The sequence below is a fragment of the Dipteris shenzhenensis genome, unplaced genomic scaffold (assembly GCF_047967505.1).
Source record: "Dipteris shenzhenensis isolate YYH24624 ecotype China unplaced genomic scaffold, Dip_SZ_1.0 scaf0087, whole genome shotgun sequence".
In the NCBI taxonomy this organism is placed as follows: Eukaryota; Viridiplantae; Streptophyta; class Polypodiopsida; order Gleicheniales; family Dipteridaceae; genus Dipteris; species Dipteris shenzhenensis.
In genome coordinates this window covers 50736-57500 of record NW_028239394.1, presented here as the reverse complement: position 1 = coordinate 57500, position 6765 = coordinate 50736, and positions in this window count along the sequence as shown.

The window sequence follows — 6765 nt, the reverse complement described above, 5'->3', positions numbered from 1 at the left end:
TCATGGGCCACTGCTCCCCAAACGGTTCCGACTCCCCGCTTGTATCCCGGTCTCGCGGTGAAGACACACAGACTCACGGGCCTGCGCAACACCTGACCTTCCTGGGATAGCCTCCCGGTTCACAAGTCACACAGAACGCCCGCCCCGCGACGTTCCACCTTTAGCCCATCTCGCTTGGAGCGTTACACAACGGTTCACGAATATTTACACTGGTATGAAAGGAATGGGCCGCTCACCGTTCCCCGCTCACGTTCACGTGCACTCACGCCCTTCCCACGTTTTGCTTTCCGGTGCGTGCCCACACAAGTGCACCACGAGATCACAACACGTAAAATAGCCCGAGACGTTACTTGCAAGAAAGTACTAGAAAGAGTGCCAAACGATGGCTTGATAACGCTAGACTGCAAGAAAGAGTATTTACAAGCAACTGAGCGCACAACCGCATCATTACGTTTTCCTGCTGGACGCAACCTCACATGCAGGGAGACCACCTTCCATATAGTAGTGGCTGGCCGCTAGGCACCGTGGGGGCTCCTACGCCCAAAAAACGTCCGATCACTCACGGCAGGTCAACCCTAAAGTTGACTTTCTTATACTAGCAAGTGTCACGGACCAGGTCTTCGGGACTTAGAATTTTCTCTATGCAGCGGATATCTCTCGACCCGGCCCGTTGACCTCAGGCGCACCTAGGACTCACCAGCCCCAGACACACCCGGAGCTATCCACAGCTCGTTCGCGTCCCGCGACGCCTCTGCGTTTTCGGGCCAAAACGGGCCCTGGCACGTCCTGCACCTAGACGGCCGTTTCCGATCCCAACCACGACGCGTCCTCCCCTAGACCGCCGTTTACGGATCCTCTGATCCCCACGCCCCTTTCATGGGACACTGCTCCCCAAACGGTTCCGACTCCCCGCTTGTATCCCGGTCTCGCAGTGAAGACACACAGACTCACGGGCCTGCGCAACACCTGACCTTCCTGGGATAGCCTCCCCGATTCACACTTCACACGGAACGCCCGGCCCGCGACGTTCCACCTTTAGCCCATCTTGCTTGGAGGGTTACACAACGGTTCACGAATATTTACACTGGTATGAAAGGAATGGGCCGCTCACCGTTCCCCGCTCACGTTCACGTGCACTCACGCCCTTCCCACGTTTTGCTTTCCGGTGCGTGCCCACACAAGTGCACCACGAGATCACAACACGTAAAATAGCCCGAGACGTTACTTGCAAGAAAGTACTAGAAAGAGTGCCAAACGATGGCTTGATAACGCTAGACTGCAAGAAAGAGTATTTACAAGCAACTGAGCGCACAACCGCATCATTACGTTTTCCTGCTGGACGCAACCTCACATGCAGGGAGACCACCTTCCATATAGTAGTTGTAAGGGCCCGGCGGTTCCGGACTTAGTCTCCGAATGCGAGCACCTTACGTCGGACCCGTTTCCGAGTCCCAAACTCCCTTAACGTCTCTGCTGATACCAATTCCCCTTATGCGCAGCTTTTCCCGACACGACCCCTACCCAGGCCGTCCACCGTTTTTCCCCACTTAGCAACACGCCCCACTGGGCAAGCCCTTAGGCTTCACACTTCGGTCTGCAGAATCACACGGGTCTCCAAGACCCACAGGAACGTCCTCCGCGCAACGTCCTGTTCAGCCCACTTACTTTCCCAAGTTAACGGCCGTTACGTGGGTCGGCACGTTAGACCCCTTCGGGCAATCCCAATGTCCCGGTTCGGTACCCAAACGGTTCACGGTTTATACAGTGGTATGGAGAATGCAAATGGCCCTCACCGTTCCCCACTCGCTTTCACGTGCCCTCAACCCGTCCCACGTTTTGCTTTCCTGTGCGTGCGCTTCAACGTGCACCACGAGGACACAACCCACAAGATGGCATGATGACGTTACTGGCAGAGCGGTACTAGATGGAGTGCCAAACGGTCGCAAGAACGCACTTGATTGCAACAGAAATTATATACAAGCAAGAGGGAGCATAAACGGCCGCTGACGTTTTCCTCATCCAACTCAACTTAGCATGAGAGAGCACTATCCTCCATATAGTAGTGGCTGGCCGCTAGGCACCGTGGGGGCTCCTACGCCCAAAAAACGTCCGAACACTCACGGCAGGTCAACCCTAAAGTTGACTTTCTTATACTCTCCCCGGTTCAAAAGAATTGATGTCCTCATCAATTAAAGGGGAAGAGTTGCCGGCTATACGCAAAAGCCTAACCTCACCAAGATGACTTAAGTGAGTGGCCACACACACACACAAAAGCCTAACCCCGATCCGAGAACGTCTCGAATGAGTGGCCACACACGCACTAGTATGGCCTTTTACATGGGCGTTCTCCTCATTATTAATTAGAGGGAGAATGTTGGCGATTATACACAAAAACGTAGTCTCACCAAGATGACTTAAGTGAGTGGCCATATGCACACAGAAAAGCCTAACCCCGATCCGAGAAGGTCTCGAATGAGTGGCCACACACGCACTAGTATGGCTTCTTACTTGGGCATCAAACTTTGCCTTCTCCTCATAATGGGGGGCGAAGAATGTAAAGAATGATATAATTTTACAAGATATTTTACAAAGAAAACGGTGCCTCAAGTTTTGGCATTTTTGAGAGGTCACCGCATCCAAGTATAACTTTCCAAAATGAAAAATTAGCCGTTTACGAAAATTCCCCGGCCAAAATTTCCAACCCGCCAAAATGGTAACATCGGGGCGTGACATTGGACCGGGCCAATGTTTCCAACCCGCAAGCAACATGATATTTGTAGGAGGCCCCCATGGCCAGATTTGCCTTGGAAGCCCACATGCGAGATGAATAAGCCAAGTATCACCTGGCCAAAATTTCCACCCCGCTTCCAACATGATTTCATGAAATGACGCTATGCCGGGCCAATCTTTCCACCCCGCACACAGCATCACCTTGCCGCTTGCCACCTGTCCAAGTGAACGCACTTGCTCACCCGGCCAGAACTTCCAACCTGCCCATAGTAAAACATGCCCGAACGGCTTGATCTTTCTTTCGGCACCTGTCATCTCCATTGGCTTAGGCAGTAAGCCCAAGTAACAAGGAGGAAAAGAATGCGAGCCAATACTTAGACTCGTCTTTGACTCTTCCAGTCGGATCATTGCGTTAACGCACTGCTTCCATTCTTTCCATGCGTCTTGCCACGCCGACTTTGAATATTTGTGCATCACCCAGGAGAGAATTTTGCGTTTGTGGAGAGTTTGATTTGGGCGCTTCACCGTTCTCTTCAACCTTCGCGCCACTTCTCTTCCAGATCCTCTTCTTCTCATCCTTACCCGTTCTGCACATGTCCTTCCACCCCGTCGCGGCTTCACTTTATCACGTTCTTCTCTTGAAGACCGCACTTCCCTGCATCTTGGACCTTTAGCCCTGCATCTTCTTTGCGCTCCACACCCTAGACCCGTTCTCCTCTCCGTCTCCTCGTCTTGGTCCTTCTTGACCTCATCCTGCTCCCTTGGCCTACCTGTCACCCTGCACCTATGCATCCACCTTCCACCTCTTTGACTCATCTTGGCCACTTCCTCATCCGCCGTTTCTCCTTGAAATCGTGGCCTTCTCATCCATTCCTTGGTTCTTCCCGCCGTTCTACCTTTCCTTGCCTTTCCTTCTTTCCCTTCCGCCGTTTCCTCTTTTCCTTCGCCCGTTTCATCCTTACCTTCCGCCGTTTCCGCTTCTGGCCTTAGCCTTTTCATCCATCCTTTCATCCTTCCCGCCGTTCTACCTTGCCTTTCCTTGCCTTCTTTTCCATCCGCCGTTTTCGGTTCACTTCTCGCCGTTTGCGCTTCACGCCTTGGCCTCGTCTCACGTCCTTCCATCCCCTTGGCCGCCATCATCTTTTCCCTTTCATCTTCTTCTTCTTCTTGCTTCATCCTCTGCCCTAAGGCTTCCCTTCGGGTCACGCCTCTGCGTCTACCTGGACCTGCACCTGTCCACATCCGTTTTCCCTTTATGTCTCTTGGCTCCACCTGATGCTCCGGCGCATCGTCGTTTTCCCTTTCCCTCTCGGCATCCTTTCTGCACACGCCTCTGCGTTGCCACGGGCTTCTGATTGCTCGCTTGACCTTGCCCCAGTGCCGTTCCTCTTCTTCATCCCAAGCTTCCACTTGCCATTCCACTTCACCTTCCAAGCTTCCATCTTGGACCTGTTCGCCGTTTCGCATTGCTTCCGCTCCCTTTCCTCCGTTTGTGCCTTGAGCACTTTCCCGTTTTCTTTCCGCACCTTCCACGTTTTCATCGGTCTCCGGCACGCCTTGTGCGTTTTTCTGAGTTCGCTTCGGGCCTACCCCGTCACTGGGTCTTTGGCCTGCACCTTCCGTGCTCCTTCTCCCGACCTCCTCACCTTGAGCGTTTGTTGGATTTCTCTTTGTTACAACGGCACTGCTCTTCGTTTCCTTCGCGCCACTCAAATCTTTCGCGCGTCCCATCTCCGTTGCCATGCCTTTCACGTTCTCCTTGGTCATCTGCACGCCTTGAGCGTTTCTTGGAGTTCTCTCCGGGCCTACCACGTCACTAGGTCTTCGGCCTGCTCCTTGTATGCTCCTCGTCCCGACCACCTCACCTTGAGCGTTTCTTTGATCTATCTTTGGTACAACGGCACTGCTCATCCTTTGCTTTGCGCCACTCAAGTCTTTCGCGCTTCCCGTCCCTGTGACCGCGCTTCTCGCGCCTCTGGTCTCCGTTTTCGCGCTTCTCGCGCCTTGGGTCTTCTCCACGCCTATAGCGTCTCGGGACTCTGCATCACCCGTTTTCCCACACGTGACTCTTACGTCACTGCTTCCACATCTCGCGCCTTTCGCGCCGTTTCCCACACGTTTCACGGCTCCTGCGCCGTTCTCTCGGGGCTTCACACCCTGCATGCACCTCTCGGCTCCCACGCCGTTTCCCATGCACCTCACGGCTCCTGCGCCGTTTCCCTCGTGTCTCACGGCTCCTGCGCCGTTCTCTTGATCCATCACCTGTTTACCGGTCGTTTTCCTTGGGGCGCACCTTGCACTCCCACGACACGGTTCCGCTTCCCTGTTTCCACGTTCCATCCCTTTGGTCTCTCTGGCTGCCGTTTTAGATCCTGTTCTCCTTTCTGCTTGGGCCTGCCACCATTCCTGACTCCACCTACGCCGTTCTTCCTCCTCCCAATCCTCATCATCACTTTCACTTTCCGAGCCGCTTTCCGACTCATCCGACGTTTCATCTTCCGTTTCGCTCCCGGACTCCTCCGCATCATCCTCCAATTCCTTCTTCACATAGAGTTGCATGACTAGCTTGAAGACCACCATGAACTCACGGCGCCACTTGGCCGTTTTCCCCTCCGTGTCATACCGCGACACGAGCCGCTGCAAGTACCCCATGTCCTTGCTCAAGAGGACGTTCACCCACTCTGGAACGGCCCTCATCACATCCACTGCGGCTTCCATCTCCGACTTCCCACTCCTCATTGCCCGTAGAATTGCATCCTTCCCTTGTGCGTAAGATTGACTTTGTCCGTCACGTGACGCCATACCTCGATACAGGATCCTCCTCGAAGGCTCGCGATACCTTGAGGTTTGCTCTGATACCAAGTGTAAGGGCCCGGCGGTTCCGGACTTAGTCTCCGAATGCGAGCACCTTACGTCGGACCCGTTTCCGAGTCCCAACCTCCCTTAACGTCTCTGCTGATACCAATTCCCCTTATGCGCAGCTTGTCCCGACACGACCCCTACCCAGGCCGTCCACCGTTTTTCCCCACTTAGCAACACGCCCCACTGGGCAAGCCCTTAGGCTTCACACTTCGGTCTGCAGAATCACACGGGTCTCCAAGACCCACAGGAACGTCCTCCGCGCAACGTCCTGTTCAGCCCACTTACTTTCCCAAGTTAACGGCCGTTACGTGGGTCGGCACGTTAGACCCCTTCGGGCAATCCCAATGTCCCGGTTCGGTACCCAAACGGTTCACGGTTTATACAGTGGTATGGAGAATGCAAATGGCCCTCACCGTTCCCCACTCGCTTTCACGTGCCCTCAACCCGTCCCACGTTTTGCTTTCCTGTGCGTGCGCTTCAACGTGCACCACGAGCACACAACCCACAAGATGGCATGATGACGTTACTGGCAGAGCGGTACTAGATGGAGTGCCAAACGGTCGCAAGAACGCACTTGATTGCAACAGAAATTATATACAAGCAAGAGGGAGCATAAACGGCCGCTGACGTTTTCCTCATCCAACTCAACTTAGCATGAGAGAGCACTATCCTCCATATAGTAGTTGTCACGGACCAGGTCTTCGAGACTTAGAATTTTCTCTATGCAGCGGAATATCTCTCGACCCGGCCCGCTGACCTCAGGCGCACCTAGGACTCACCAGCCCCAGACGCACCCGGAGCTATCCACAGCTCGTTTGCGTCCCGCGACGCCTCTGCGCTTCCTGGCCAAAACGGGCCCTGGCACGTCCTGCACCTAGACGGCCGTTTCCGATCCCAACCACGACGCGTCCTCCCCTAGACCGCCGTTCACGGATCCTCTGATCCCCACGCCCCTTTCATGGGCCACTGCTCCCCAAACGGTTCCGACTCCCCACTTGTATCCCGGTCTCGCAGTGAAGACACACAGACTCACGGGCCTGCGCAACACCTGACCTTCCTGGGATAGCCTCCCGGTTCACAAGTCACACACGGAACGCCCGCCCCGCGACGTTCCCCCTTTAGCCCATCTCGCTTGGAGGGTTACACAACGGTTCACGCATATTTACAATGGTA